Below are 16,728 nucleotides of genomic sequence, written 5' to 3' on the forward strand. Positions count from 1 at the left end.
GTCTTGCTTCAGGTACAATGAATGCAGGGTGAACATAAGCCAAAAAAGGAATACAGTGGAATGAAAGATTGAAAGATTGTCTTCATCCTTTCAGTTCTTGGCAGAATAGATATTGAAGCAGGAAATAGAGCATCTATTTCTTTTTTTTTTTTTTTTTTGGTGGGGAGGGAGATTGTCTATTATTTGATATTCTTAAAGATTTCGTATATTTACATGTCTCTTGGGTAAAAAGACTACACCTTCTGTAGTTTGGGCTCAGTCTCCAAATTGTCATGCCTCTGGTATGAAGGATGGGATATTCAAGAAGACTTCTCTCAAATGACTGGGTATTTACAGAACGTTTAGATCTTGTTAGTCATCTATCACCAAGCTGTGGCTACCCAATTCTCTGGATCCTTCAGTGGTGTTATGGAATTTGATTTTTATCATTTTGCTATTCTATCTCTACTTCTACCCACTTAGTTTAAAAGTATCAATTGCCTGGATTATGGTCCATGTCCAAACATTGCTTTTGCTTATCAGGGGTTGAATTTCAGAAAATATTTGGTTAATGATAAGACATACTCTAAGCTATTACTAACCAGCAGTGTGTCTGAACTTTAAGATGTTTCTTAATCATCAGCTTTTGAATTGCATATAAATACAGCAGGATACTTTTGGGCTACTTTGTGAAAATGGCAGGCTAGGATAAATAACAAAGATGGTATTAATATTTCTATTTTGTAACAAGTAAGATTCATGTTGTCCATAACATGAATATGGCATAAACAGCTGATAAAATCAAGTCCCAAATCCTAAAGCATATGTAAAGTCAGGAATGTGGAATACCAAGGAAAAGGCGAAACAGAACCAAACGGCATATAAAAGTTTATTAAGTGGGTAGTTCCAAACTGAAAAATGTGAATCTGTGCCTACTAAAATTAATATTCAATAGATGGCAAAACTAACAGAGGTAAAAACTTTTAGATACTTTTCTTTATTTCGTATTATAAACAAATGGCTGAAAGTTAATGTTATTTATTAACAGAAAGTTTTTCAGCATAAAAATTTTCTCAGCATAAGACCATATATTTCAAATATTGTGTTCAATATTAACTAGGAAGAGAGGGCATAAATCTATCACTTTGGAAATTATCACAATAATAGAGAAATTTATTTAAAATATTTATTTACCATTTATGCCTTTTAACCACTTATGGTGAAGAAATAAAACTTAGTAGATATTTAATACATGCTTAAGTGTATACTATGTACCAGACTCTGTGAAGACAGAAAATAAATAATGAATTGCTTGATTTTCTTACTACCTACTGGACATCTCCGCATGGGGCAATTTGTTTATTAAATAACATTCCGACTTTATTCAGCACCCACACACTGTTAGAAATTGAAGACTCAAAGATGTATACAACATGATTGTGTAGAACCAGATTATACTAGCATCCAGAACCAAACTTGTCATTCCATCTTTTCTGAACCTGCTCCCATTTTTACTGACCCGGTTACTCAGCTGAAACCCCCAGTAAAAAAATGTCTCTGATTCTCTGATGTGATGTCTGCCTCATGTTCTGCCCCCTTTTCCTCCATGTTCTTTTATAGTAATTCTCTCCTTCTCTTCAACACCTCTCAACTGGCCTCCTTACCTTTGGTCTCTTTATCCTTTCAGCCCCTCCTAGAGAGCTCTTCCTTAGCATAGTTCTGATCAAGTCAGTTTCTGCTAAAGACTTCCAATTCATCCGTACTGACTATGGAAGAAGGCCTGAAATCTTTGGCTTTGTACTCTCTAGGTCCTTGCTGATCAGGCCCTAAGTATTTTCTGATTTCTTCACTTCTCCCTTCCTTCCCTTCTGTATGCCTTTCTTCATTTTCCTTGTGCCTGCAATCGCTTTCCTCTACTTCATCCTGTTATCTGGAGGTGCAAATTCTAGGCATCCATTAAGTCCCACCTCAGATAGTGCCATTTCTAGGATGCCTTTCCAGAGCCCTCCAGTAAGAACTAATGATCATTTCTGCAGCTGCACCTCTCAATACTATTTGAAACTTTCTAAGGACATGGATCACATTCTACCTTATATTTGGGACATTTTAGCATTTGTCTTATCTACTCCAGGATTTTTAAAGCCATTTAAAAGTTTCTTGTCTAATGTATCTTTATACCTTCCTCAAAACTTGGCACAGTGTAGGCATTCAAAAAAATACTTATTGAATGAATGAATGAAAGAATGAACAACTGAGCAAACAAACTAAAAGTAACTGAAGATGGAAATGATAAAATTAATTTGAAAGGTGTAATGGTTGAGAAAGAAGAATCTACAGTATTGCTCAACAGGTTATAATAACTAAGTATAACGGCTGAGATTTTAAAGAAATAATTTATGATAAGTACTTGGAAAATTTTCCCAAAGGGATTATTTTTGAATAGTGATAATTTCCTACTTGGTGATGAAAGGAAATTATCACTTGGATAGATACTACAAGTTTTTCCTATTTTTCATTATAACTATTTCCATCCACATGGGAAAGGGCACTGTGGGGACAAGTCTATGTTGTCATTCAGATGACCTGGTTGAGTTGTTGGTTTCTTATATTTCTGGGTTTTGTGATTTTTACCTACAGGCACTCTCAGTAGCAGCTCATCATTAATCATGGGAATTTTTACTGTAGACACTTTAGAGATGACAAATCAAGATTAAAGATGTATGATAAATGTGGTAAAAACCTTCTCTGCTTAATTTTTCATATTTACCCATCAACATTTGCACCTCTGGTAATGAATACTTAGGTCTAAGATTTTCTTTTTTAAAGAGAGTAATCCATCTTGTGGAATGATATCTGTGAAACAACTTAGGAACTGTTGCTTTTGAGGGGGTGGGACATAGAAAACAGTTTCCACAAAAAGAAAAAAGTAGAGACTGTTCAAATCGCAGCTTGGTCCTACCCTTTGGTGCTGGTCAATAAACTCGGTACCAGATATAAACAAAACATTCCATTCAACATTATGTCAACCTTCAGCAAAAAAGGTCATCCATCACTGTACATTAATGTTCCGAGCACCTGTAAAATCTGATGTTCATTCTTTCAGGCCATTTTTTTTTCAACTTTGTGTCTGTCAGAGATACCCCCCACCATATATATATATTATTTATGTTGGGAGTAACTTTCTAAATGTCACCCAAATGAATTAGTATCACGCTGAGCCTCGGAGTTAAGAGAGTCGCCATGTGCATTTATGTGTTTTCTCTCCCCAAATACTGACACATTTATATCCTTTCTCCGTCTGCTCTGGCTTTGGCAGGGAGGCATAGTACAAGCAGTTTATTTTACTATGACATGGTGACAAAATAGAACTTTATTTATGTGAAGCTGGTTAAAAATGCCCTGGCCAAAAAATATGACACCAGTTAAGGAAATCTAATAAAACCTCTTGTAGAAATGGTGTAAAAGTATAGAGTTTTATTTGGAACTTAATGAGGTTAGTAATGCATACTGTACCTTACTGTGTCTACCAAATAACATCAGGCTAATGTTGCCAAATGTTTCTTTTTTTAAAGTAGCCAATCTCTGTTAATTTAGTCTGCCACTTTTAGCTCCCTAGCATTCCCTCTTTCTTTCTCTTTTTCTTCCTTTCTTTTTCTTTCTTTCTCTTTCTTTCTTTCTTTCTTTCTCTTCCTTCCTTCCTTCCTTCCTTCCTTCCTTCCTTCCTTCCTTCCTTCCTTCCTTCCTTCCTTCCTTTCTTTCAACAAATAGAATATTTGTCACATATCTATTGTATGTAGCTGAAGAGAAATTATGTTAGTTTTTAGATATATGGAACTTCAAACGATTTTTGTCAATATTTATCAATATTTACTTATTGACTAATCACAGAGATATCCATTGAAGCTGAAAGAAAAACACCCTGAAATTTGGTTTTATGAAATTTTTATGCTAGATGCTTTATCACCTAACAATTATTTTTCAGAATAACAAAAATAGGTAACTTCATTTATATGTTCTGTCATGTGGTTTGGTCATGGTGACATAAGGAGCATGTACAAACAATGCAAACTGACCGCAATTCTTAGGCACCCCCAAATTCATGTCTCTGTACATATACAAACAAATGAAATCAGAGTTTTTCATCCACATTTGTATTGTTTTTGAAAGGCATCACACTGAAAGGATGATTGCATATTCAAATAATGTTGCCTGCTGCTCAAAGCATTTTTGGCCCTTGTCTTTGAAATGGCCATCAGAGAGCCTTTGCAGGTCACAAAAGAAAGTCCATCTCATTGTCACAGGACCCTCTTTCAAGGTCATTATCCCCTCCCCTCCTTTCTCCTCTTACTTCCTGCTTCCCCCTCATTCCTGGGCTAGGTTTTGTTGCTGAAAAAGGCCCACTCAAAGAAGGGACACTGCAGACTGCAGAGGCCCTACAGAGCAAGAAGTGTCTTCCTCAGCGTTCATCAGGATGTCCGTGGGACGTGTTCGCAGCTGATGCCAGGGTGAACCAGGCTGACTGAGCCTGGAGCCCTGAGTCCCATCCCGGTTCACTTACTAACATGCTATGTGACCTTGGAGTTGTTCGGAGGTGAGGATGGGGGTACCACAGGTAATCTCTATAGATCCTTCCTGTTCCACAATCAGTTCTATGACCTGATAGCCCCCTCCCCAGACAAGCACCAACAGTCAGAAAGCATCTTTCATCAACCACAACTAAAATGACATAAAACCCCCAAATTTGAGAAATCAATCACATTTTCTGAACAAAACTTAACATTGATTAGGATTTCAAATGCAGCTGCTGGTATAAATGTCACACTGAAACAGCAATATTTCTGATGAGAAAAATGTGCTTGCTAAATGTTTTCTTTTCAACATAATTCTTTATGTCTACCTTAACAATTAGCATTAATATAGGTCACTTCTGGAGACATCATAAAAATCATTTCATTATATAGAACTTGCTCTTATAATGATATTCATTTATATAGAATTTTCCATATATATTATATAACATTATATATATATATATATATATATATATATATATATATATATATATATATATCTTTGTCTCCTCAATAACTCTAGGCAAAAGCCTAATCTTTCCATTGGAAGTGGTAAAATACAGTGTTGAATAACTTGAACATACATAACATAGTACATGCCTGAGTTACATGTTAGCAGAGAATAAAGGAAGAAAATCTTCAGAAATTATTTTTTTAAGGCTTATTTGTTTTACTCAGCCATTAGACCTTTATCACACACATGAACAGCTGCTGAGGAGAATTCAACTAGGCCATTTCCAGGTGTGTTTCCCACAGTCAACCAAACTGCCAAAATGCCTGCGACCGCCTCCACTGTCCCAGTTGCCTAACTGCACAAGCAGTTATCCATGCCCGGCTCCTGGGCCCTCCTGTCTGAGACAGACAATACTCCCTCAGAAACACAGACAACTACAGCTCCAGAAACATTCAATTTTATATTTTGCCTTACGTAATCCTTACTCACACTTACTTCACATAATGGAGAGTAAAATAAGTCTGAGTAAAGTTTCACAATTAAGAAACCATTTAAGAGCTTGTCCTTTTAGGAATCTCAAAGATTAAATTCCTTTGAAGTCTTCCTGCTGGTATGTGTTTTGTTATGGTCCTTTACGCAATGAATACCAAGCACTAGATCAGAGGCAAGCTTCCTGACATCAGAGATATTAAGAGTTATTAACTATGCCTTGTGGAAACTAGTCTTGTCACCAGGTGTTGAGGCCTTACCCAGACATGGGAGACTGACAATCTCCTCCCACAAAACTCTGTCAGGCATGTGCGTAGTCACACACACACATACACACACACGTGCAAAGGAGCCAGAGGGAGGAGGACACTGAGTAAGGCCACTTGGTTTTCAAGAGCTTACATGAGGCTCCATCCAGATAAACCAGAACAGAGTAGAAAAAGAGCCAAACCACCTGAAGAAAACTTCCAGAAACAAGACCACACTTCAAAACTGTCCTCTGCAACGAGCTTCTCAGTAGATTAACACACTTCCTCAGGCCTGTTTGTTAACACTGTCTTGCTAGACTGTGCATATTGACTTCACACACTTTTAGCCTTTTAGTTGCTTAGTAAATAAAACATGGAGTGAGGAAATTACTGTCATGTACTTCTTGTGGTTGCTTTGACTATCAGTTGAAATGTCCTTTGAGGGAGTCCAGAAACTATTTAAGTGTGTGGCATGATTTCAAGTCTGAGTTTTGCTTTCAGTGAGTGTCGCTGTGCCCCACTCTTCCAGGGTACACTGAGTAAGGGCAGTGACTCACAGCTTCGTCCACCAAATGCTCCCCACTCACCTCTCCACCACCCCCCTGTATCCCCACCAGGAATCCTGTGATGGAGTGAAGGCAAGTGGAGGTGAGTAGTTTGTCTGCTAGATCCCAAGCTTTGTGTCCGATTCTACTCACTCAAATCAGGATAATCTTCTCTCCAGTTTTTAAAAAAATAAACTCCAAGACATGTCTTTAAATATCCTAATCCTCTATAATCCCCTGCTGATTGGAAATGGAGGAGGTGATGCTTCACCTGCTTTTACAACCTGGGAAATAAGGTCTCTGAACCCACACATGCTCAGTCTTGACTCATGTTTCCCAGGACCCTTAGAAAGGGTAGGCTGTCCACAAAACCACAGAGATGGAAAAGAAAGGACACGTGCCAGAAGAAACTGCCCTGAGACACCTACCGTGTTTCCCCGAAAATAAGACCTAGCTGAATAATCAGCTCTAATGCGTCTTTTGGAGCAAAAATTAATATAAGACCTGGTCTTATTTTACTATAATATAAGACCCGGTCTTCTTTTACTATAAGACCGGGTCTTCTTTTACTATAATATAAGACCGGGTCTTATATTAATTTTTGCTCCAAAAGACGCATTAGAGCTGATTGTCCGGCTAGGTCTTATTTTGGGGGAAATACGGTATAGAAAAAAAAAAGAAAGGCAGAAAGGGAAACAGATTGTTTTGCTCATTTTCACCTTCAGATCTTTGTTTGAATTTCCTGAATCTAGGGTCCACAAATTAGACCACAGTTCCTCTGCTTGGTCCCAATAAACAGACCAACACATAACAAACGTTCCAGTACATATTTCATAATAATATAATCAGTGACAAAAAAAGCAATTTGAATGTCTATCTTCTCCTGATTATTAAGACAAGAGAAAAGACAACACATTGGAGAAAAGATCATGGAATTCAGAGCCAGAAGAAATGGGCTGGAATGTACTTCTGCCATTTGCCGATCACGTTCATCAGATCAGCTAAGCTTTCTGGCTGTGAGGTTCCCGATCTGTCCAATTAGGGTAAGAATGCACTCCTGGCTTCTCTGTAGGACTGTTCAGAGCATCAAATGAGATGAGGTAGGTGTGAAACCAGCAAAGCCCTAAGGTGGAAAGGTGCACAGGTGTGCCTTTTTTGTTGTTTTAATTTAGAGGGGAAAATATTGAAATCTAAGTCTTTAATCCAAAATAGGGTCAGATGTTTCTATAACCATAATCCATTTTCACTGGCCAATTTATGTCATCCCTATTTTTAGTTTTGTGACTCCTATTCCTATCTAATTATACTTTATTTCAATAGTTTGACCACTTAACCACACATAGACATGAGTTTGTGACTGAGCAAGCTTTCCTGAATTTCTAGGATTACAATGAAGAACAAGCCAGGATTAAGAAAATTTGCTTTCATAAAACAGAACTAGATCTCTCTTTGGGGCTAGTAGTGAGTAATGAAGAGAAGAGGCTACACAGACATTATACCAGGTAAACACCTATTTTTCAAATCATAATAATAGTTATTTCTATTTCTAGAGAGTACCTTTTTTCATATACATTTCCTATTTTATGATGCAGACTGTGCTGTTAGCATGTTTTTTCCTTTTTGTCTCCTTTCTTCAGTATTTCATCCTCCTTGCTCCAACCTGCCATCTCAGTCCTTTCCTGCCTTCCCTTCTCTGAGCCACTCTCCCTGAGGATGGCCTCACCATTATCCTCTGGTTTCTTTTCTGGCCAGTACCTTTATAGCAAATCCCTCTAGAGTGAGAAATGCAAAACTATAGGCTGTAGTTACATGCACAGCTCTACTCGGCAGCAACAGCACCACACAGTTACAGCCAAAATAAGCAAGAAAGTCCGTGGGAACACCTATCTAAACAGCCCTGGTGATTCCACTCTCCGAGCCACCCTGAGCGTGGAGCCGCTCTCATGATATGTGTCTCCTGCTTTGTGCCAAGAATCAGAAGAGGAAGGTCACACAGCATGGAACACAAGAGCCTAATTGCTCACGAGGAGTTCGGACAGCGATAACGCTGCTGTCACTGTAATCGTGTTTAAACCAACCACATTCTGTTAAGCTGAGGGGGTTTAAGGCAATGGTTTCCAAACTTTCATGTGCAGAATTAACTGAGTGCACTTATAAAAATCCACCTCCAGAGAGCCTGACTCTGAAGGTCTGGGGGAAGACCTGGGAATCTGTATCTTTAGCAAGCCTTTCCCAGGGGTTTCAGATAAAAGCTGTCCAAGGGCCACACTTTGAAAAACACTGCTCTAAGGATTTGCCAAGAAAGTGGCTACTACTGTTATAATGCTGGAAGATCTTCAAGAAGGCATGATCCCAAGAGGGTCGCTGTGGCTCCAGGCCTGGGGTTGACCCCCTTACTGATCTTAGCCTTGGTCTTGTCCCACAAGTTCTGGGACCATTCCCTGTCCTGCCATCCATGCTCCATCACTGGTGAGGAGTAGATGGCAGTTGGGCTCTCAAGTTGGTACCCAAAATGACAGTAGGGGGAGAGCAAGGGAAACACAGGCCCTTCCAGAGTGATAAAAGAGTACCTCAAAAATGCCCTTTGCACATGAATACAATTATATCAGAAGTGGAGAGGCACAGCCCCTCCTTAGAGCTGGGGAGATAAGTATTCTCTGACCCCCTGTTCTGTACTCCTTGAATCCCCCAGAAGCTGAGGCCGTGGTGAGGGCTAGCTCCAGAGCAGATATGTTCCCTCCATCCTATATGTCTTAAAATATAATTTCCCATAGAAACAACATTTTCCATAGAAATGATAGAAGGGGAATTAGAGCCACTGGCCAGCTTATGAACAATGCCACTTCTTAGAAGGATTCAACTCCATCTCCACAGTCTTGGTCTGAGAGCTCCTCATCTTTTGTCTGGACAATTGCAACAGCTTTCCAGGTGGCTCACTGCCTCCATTCTCTCCTACCACTCATTCTTTCTTAAGCCTGCAGCCAAAGTTATTTTTTTCACATATAAATTGTTTATTCGTGTTAATATCCTTGTTTCTGTCTGCTAGGCTCCATGCGATTCCTCAGTGTAATGTTTTTAAAACACAATTAAATTGCATCAAATATAAATCGGTAGCTGAAATAACTGGAAAATAACCAGAAAAAGTAGTATGTTTTATCCAGAAAGGAATCTAGAAAGTATTCCCCAGTTTGAATAAAGATAATAGAATGCCACGTAACTATTCAGCCTTTCTTAACTCTAAGGATAAGTCTCTTTTAAGGGTTAGAGATTCCAAATACAGTGAAATTCACTTTTAATAATTTATAATTTTACTGCTTTCCTTGATTCTAGAATTTGAGGTGGAGGTAGTAGATATGTTATTTTGACTAAGCTAAAATTATTATTATTATTTTTTTTGGTATTGGGGTAGAATTATTAATACAAATAGTAGTAATTTTAGTTTTTGGCAGAAAAGTTATTGTGAGACCTGAGTTGGCAGTCTTCGAGTTTTTATTTTATTATTCCATATTTTTTGAGTCATTTAAAGGTTGAAAGTCAAAATGTTCCAGATATATTTTCCACTTTCTTTTGGTTAGAAATAGGTTCCCCTTTCCACAAAAGGTTAGTCTGTATCCCCCCATAGTATATTAAAGTGGTTAAAGAAACTGTAAGTGAAAAAGCCATTATGCTTATTGTATTTTAAATATCTCCCCCCTTTTCCTGTTTTATTCCCCAAAGTCATGCAGAAATGCTGTTTAGATCATGTGAACAGAGGATATAATACGACTCTCCTCAGATTATGGTGATTCTGAACAGTATGTTAGCAAAGAAGGTATTTATGGCTGACAGAGTAATGGGAAAATGTATATTTTTAAAATAATTATTCATGCAAGGACCATAATAGCTCTGTCTGCCTTCAGCGCAAAGAGATATAGACCACGCATGGGGCTGTGATCAAAAGAGTTGAATCAACGTGCTTGGCCATGTAGGCCATTCTACCTGGTGTTCTGTACCCTCTTGGTAGAAGGCATGTTTTCACTCGTCTGGTGGAAAATGGGGCCGCTACAATCCTAACCCTGCCTGCAAACTGAGCTGCCAAAGATGTGCATCTAACCTCATTCCGAGCCAGGCCAGGCTTGCTCCGACTTTGTAAGCCTGCTCACAGAGTGCCAGGAACAGCGGGTGACTCCTCGCTACATGGTACAACCCAAAGGGATCCCAGGTAGAACATCACTGCCTCGTTTGTGAAGAAAGTTGTTAACTGAAGTGGAAAGACACTCAAAGTGTTTAGTGAAGAATGGCTTTTCCTGTCTACTGGGTTTGCTGCATTCATAATTCCACAATACTCTTCTCCATCTCTCCCTTGAAAACTCTTTTTGAAATTGCACTTTTGCTATATTCACAAAGAGTATTTTGTGCTTTCATTTTATAAGACTTCTTATGCACATATATAATTTCTGACTCTACATCCATGAAGAAAAAAGAAGGGTAAATATATTTTTAAATGAACATAGTTTTATTACTTTCTCCTAAGCACTAATTATCATGGACTCAAAACAAATGCCAATAAAATGTTTCTAAGTATAAGCATCCTAATTTGTGAATCAATAGCTTGATAATCAGCATGTGGAGTGTAAACTAATGCAGATGAAATGCTTGGCAACCTTTCTGGGCAGCAAGTTAACCATTTGTCTCTGCACATGTGTCACTTCCTTTGCTCAGCAAACCCTCTCTGTATGAACTCTACAAAATGGATCCCTCATGCACGTTCATATATTCTTAATGCGATGGGGTCCTTTCTCTGGGTGAATGCTTCCAAGTGTTAATCTTGAGGGTGGAACAGTCAAGCCCTGGAACCAAGAACGGCTTTGCAGCCACATTAGAGAGACTTGATCTGCAGCCTTTGAACAAGTTACTTATATCCATGGGAAGCAATTTCCTCAGTTATAAAACCGGAAAAATAATCCTGGGAATAACACACTAATGTGAGTAAAGCTCTTAGAGATCCTCTCATGAGAGGTGCAGTAAAAGGACAAAGTAATATTATTGGTACCTGTCAACACCTAAACAATATGCTTAGGTATTAAACAAAAGTGAATATAAATATAAGCAGAATAACCTTGCTTATAGTACATAAGAAAGGTTAGTCTGCTTATATACTATGTGCTTGTAGTATAACCACATAATCCCACTAAGTGTGCTCACCAAGAACTATAATTTAGTAATGCACTTCAAGAAGATAAACTATTCAACATCAACATATCTGTTCAGCTTTATTATACCAGAATCGCAAACTTACTTGTATTGGAGAGGGGTAATGATTTTCTTATATCTGTCTCATCAGTTTAATTCTGATTCATTTTATTGATTTAGGTTTTTTTTTTCTCTAGCCATGTGGATGTTTCTATGAATTGAGAAAAGGCATTTTTCTAAGTCACTTAAAAGAACGGTTCTAGTTGATCTCTGACTCTGTCTTCCAATTACCTACTCCATGTTCAGTTGTAAATGTTTGTGGTTACATTCAAAGGATAGGGATCAATTAACTAGCAGATGTGCTAACTGGATTCTTTTTGAAAATATTTGTTAGCTTTGTTTCCCTTTTGGAGTCCCCAGAATTGATCAAATTGAAGGTAAACTGAAAAAATGCTCCCTTTGATCCTGATCTATAGAATAGAGCTTAAGCTTTAATCAAAGGACGTCATATTTCATATCTCAATCACTATGACCTTCCACGTAAACATAAACACCCAATTCCACAGTTCTTGCCAATCGTTTCCACTCCACTAAATTTACAGTCTCAGGCTATCTTCCTTTTAAAATAATTCTCCTCTCAACCAGATCAGTGAATCTCAATTATAATTTTTGATACTTTAAGATTCCGATTTTTATTATTTTTAAGAATAGTCAGTAGACATTTAAATGTCTTTATTGTAAACAGAGGACAAAGATCCTGTGAGATAGTGATATTCATAGAGAATTTTATACTCTCTAACATTCCAATGTTTGAATAATTTAATTTTGGTTTCGGTATATAGATACACACAAATTATATATAGAAATACTTTCCAAATAAGACCTATAGCATTTCTATTTATTCCTATTAGAAACAAAAGTAGAATATTCTGGAGCAAGTCTAATATTTCTTAGAGCATATTAGACCAGAAATAGTTTCCTTCTGGGTTTATTTCCTGCTCTCTCATTCTTATAGATTCTTGTTGAATTATGACAAATAATTTTCATAGTCTTAAATGAAAATATTATATTTCCATTTAATACAATATTCAAAAATAAAAATAAATCACAGTCTATTAGAGAGCCTTAACCATCTGACAACAATTTGTAAATATACCTTTGACTTGGGATAAGAAATACCCAGAATGTAAGAAAGCGGATAGCTCAGAGGTGTCACGGTCATGAGGAACAGCTGAATTTCCATTTTCAAGGTCGCTTCTCTCCTGCTCTTCTGCCTCATTTGCTTCCCTAAAGAAACATTTCAAGGAAGTGCCCAAAAATGTGAGGGGAGTTGTCCATCAACAAGCGACCTATGACTTCACAGACATTCCAACCCTCCCCACTATTTTCACCATAGAGAATGGATCTCCAAGCAACGTGAAGGCAAATTAGAGGAAATTCCGGAGATGATCAAAGGAATTGTTTGGGTCTTTTTTCTTTTTTTCCTACTCAACTCAGCTACCTCAAAGAGCCCTTGTGTGTCTTAGAGTAGATTCAGCACAGTCTGACCTAATGTCCCAACTTATCAATGGCTTAGTGGTATGATTGTATCAATTCTTTGCTTTTCTTGTAGGAAATGTTACTGCTTCTCTCCTTGTCTACCCACTATACTCACACTCCCAGTTCACTCATATTCTCCTCCTCTGACATTCAACTTGATTAACTACTGTCATCTGCCCTGTGTGGAAATACCTAGACTCTACAGTTTAAGTAAAAGTTAGCAAGTCACGGCAGCAGAACTCTTTCCTCTAATGAGATTCTAAAATTCTAAAACAAAGGTTTCAACACAGAGCCATTCTGGTTGGAGGACTGGGGCAACCAGACCTTTATCCGTTGAGTTTTCCTTTCATGACATTGCCTTCAGAGGCCCTTGAAGGGATTTCACATGCAATGGAATACCTCTAAATTAGAGAGCAAAGCGAAACCTCCGTGAATTTTATTTCCCTAAATACTTAACTCCTTAGCTCCAGCTAAACACAACAGTCAACAAAATGCACCTGCTGCCACCCCCAAATCTTGTAAGGAATCTTGGTAATTCCTCCTTTTGAATACTGGGTTAATTTTAGAGTGAAACCACAAGATTTATGGATTGACCCACTCACTGTGGGCCAGTTACAATTTTATCTTTCATGATTGCACAGATTGGACCCTTTAGAAGGGGAGAGAATTAGATGTTCCTCTCTTTTGTGTGATTCTCCCACATTCCCACAAGTGAACCCTTTCCTCTCTGGTCTTTATCTGATGTTCCCTATTTAGAAAATGAGACTCAGGAGGGCAGGGATCTTGTTGATGTTAGTCATCTCTCCACAACTGCAAAGGACTGTCCTAAAAACACACTGGCAGCCATTGTTTTATAGGGTCAGTAAGAAAGAACTTCATTTAAAATATATATATTCATTTGATATGAAAATACTGAGATTTTTTTTTGCCGATTAATTATGAACAATCTTTCCTCACACACAAAAGGTAGGGTTGCTATCCTTGTTACTAAGTAAGCAACTTGGTGTTGCTCTTAAAATATACCTCATACTATGAATGTTGTGTATCTATTGATGTCTATGCAAAGGATATCATAACAATGATATAGAGGTTAATGATATAGAAATTAAATGTCAACTGTATCCAGCAGAGGCAAAAATGCATTGAGTAGAGGGCATTGAAGGTACAATGATGAGGGCTGACAACCTTTATCCCTGTCCGTGAGGAACTTGAAGTTGGGGTGGAGAGGACAGCAATTCAATATGAAAGAAAGGACAATGTCTTATGAGCACCTCAAGTTGGGAGCACTGACCTAAGCAAGAAGCCTGAGGGTCTTCTCCATAAACTGAGAATGGAAAGATGAGTTGCAGTAAAGAAGGCAAAGCAAAGAGGAGAGAGCATGCACAGCTGAGGGAACGGCATGTACAAAAGCTCTGCAGGAGCAATGAGTTGGGAGGTACCAGGGCCTGAGAGAAGGCCAGGGAGGAATCATTTCTTAACATGAGTTAAAGTGAAAATTTTTCTGAAAGTTAAAAAGGGTCAAGCAAACTCTAAAGCTACTACTGTTATTCATCTATATGCAACCTGATTCTTTTCCCTGCAGCCCTTCTTCCCTGCACCAAGAGCACAGCGAAGCCCCTCGTCTGAGAGTGGGAGGTCCTGCTGATGGACAAAGAGTCACTGGTGAGTCACAGTCAGTCATTCCTGACAAACCCAGGTTATTATTAAATGTAGTGGAGCAGTGAATTCAATGGTTAGAAACGGAACAGAGAGAGCCTGAGAAACGCGGCGAGGCAGCCTAGAGGAAAGCCACCTCCATGGAACAGGAAGTCTTTTCTCTTTTCAGAGCATCATCCATCATGCTGGGGGAAACAGCAGGAACGTAACCTACTACTTCTTAATAGGCTTCTGCACAGACAGTGGCTTTGAAGCAGCAGCTGCCCACAGTAAATTTCACTGACCCTTAGAGCCTTTCCCCAAGTTTTCCAACTGTTTTGTCTCCTGAGCTGCAGCTCAGTGTTGGGTCCAAGTTCCAGCACCTGACAAAACTAAGGAGCCTGCACCGAATGAGAATGGAAAGCGTTCAGTGATGTTGTCTTTTCTGTGCTACCCCAACAGTGAGACATGATGCCATTCCATCTGGCCATAAAGTGTATTCTTTCCCAGGGAGAAGAAGCTCAGCAAGGGATTTTTACTTTAGGGTCTGGTATTTTACTGTACATATAGCAAAGAAAACACAGTGAAATACGGCCCACTCCCATGATAATGCCACCAAGGGGTCGAGTTTTCTCACTAAAGTAGAATTAATAAGACTAATATGAACAGAGGTGTTTAGAGTTCATTCAGGCTTGAGTTCTTTTGAATTATGAAATTGCAGAGACATAAAAATCAAAGGATGATGTCGGAACAAAGCAGTGTGGACATTAAGAAAGGATATCTGAAAACTTAGCTTTTTCTTCTTCTGAATAATTTTTATAACAACTCCAATTAAATTTTGGAAAACATTATGTACAAAGCAAACACAAATTGAACAAACAAACAAACAAATAAATATGTGGCCTTTGATGCCCAAGGTTGGTGTTGCAGGGTCTTCCTACTCTAGAGCTTGTGGGCTGAGTTGCTTTTCCAGGAGTGGGACTAGGTTTATTAGCTCTTGCTCTCCTGTCTTGCAGGCTAGTCCACTGTGGGCTATGGAGAACTTTTGTGAAATGATGGGCCAGGGCATAGTAATCTACCTGACACTTAGGGGTTTGAAGTCACACTCACCAAAGGAGCTGAGCATCAGGGCCCAAGGAAGCCCTGGACACTCACTTTTTTATACTTCAGTTCTTCCATCCCAAGCAGAGGACAGAGGCAGAAGCAAGCAGGAGGGTTTTAGGGGTCCAGGTTTTGAACCATGCTCTCGCAGGTAAAATGTGTCTCAGATGCTTTAGAGCTTAGGACAGGGGACGAGCAGAAAGAGGGGCAAGGCTCCAGATTCCATGGCCTCTGATTACCTTGATGAAACGTCATGCCTATAAAATTGATACAGTTGAGCATTTACTTCATGAAGCCATCTCCTTTGCATTCTTCTCACTCTCCTTAGTCATGAAAATGTCAGAAGGAAAACTATGATATAGCAATGATTTTTTTTTAAATAAAGAGAAATTATTAAAACATAGCTATCAGTCGGGATTATGCCCATCATCACAACGATTAACAATGATTGTCAGTTGAGCAAAGATCATAGGCCAGGCATTTTTCACAGCATCTCTCCTTGAGGTCAGGAACCCTATGTTGCCTGAGATGGTATGCCCTGAGTAGGTGCTCAAGAAACATGTGTTGATGAAATCATAAATGAATGGATGAGCCTAAGAGCATAATTCACCAACAAGCATGAAAGTTACTGAGTCAGGGTCATGATATGGCATGTATATACCTTTAGGCCAACTTCAAAGTAAAGGAAATATTCAATTAATTTTATATTTTAATTACTAGTATAATAAACCCAACTAATTTTGAACTAATATGAACCAATAACTAGCAGGGAATTAAGCCAGTAATTACCAGTCATGACAAACCAATAGCATTACTAATTGGCACTCTATCTCCACAGGCTGAGACAAAAGCAAAATAACAAACCAGTTTAAGGTGAAGAAAAAACCAAATGCACACAGATCGCAGCATTAACATTGAGTTCTAGAGATTCAACACTGATCCCACTCCATGCCTATGTTGACCCTGTTTTTTTGAAGTTGCTGTTTTTGTGAAAA

The 16,728-nt window shown here is 38.5% G+C and overlaps 1 protein-coding gene across 2 annotated transcripts in view; it reads right to left on the reverse strand.

The window, feature by feature from the left end:
• SLC25A21 (solute carrier family 25 member 21) overlaps positions 1-16,728 on the reverse strand; it is a 448,904-nt gene that overhangs the window by 249,312 nt on the left and 182,864 nt on the right. The gene's annotated exons all lie outside the window — the stretch shown is intronic.

The sequence above is a fragment of the Rhinolophus sinicus genome, linkage group LG03, assembly GCF_036562045.2.
Source record: "Rhinolophus sinicus isolate RSC01 linkage group LG03, ASM3656204v1, whole genome shotgun sequence".
In the NCBI taxonomy this organism is placed as follows: Eukaryota; Metazoa; Chordata; class Mammalia; order Chiroptera; family Rhinolophidae; genus Rhinolophus; species Rhinolophus sinicus.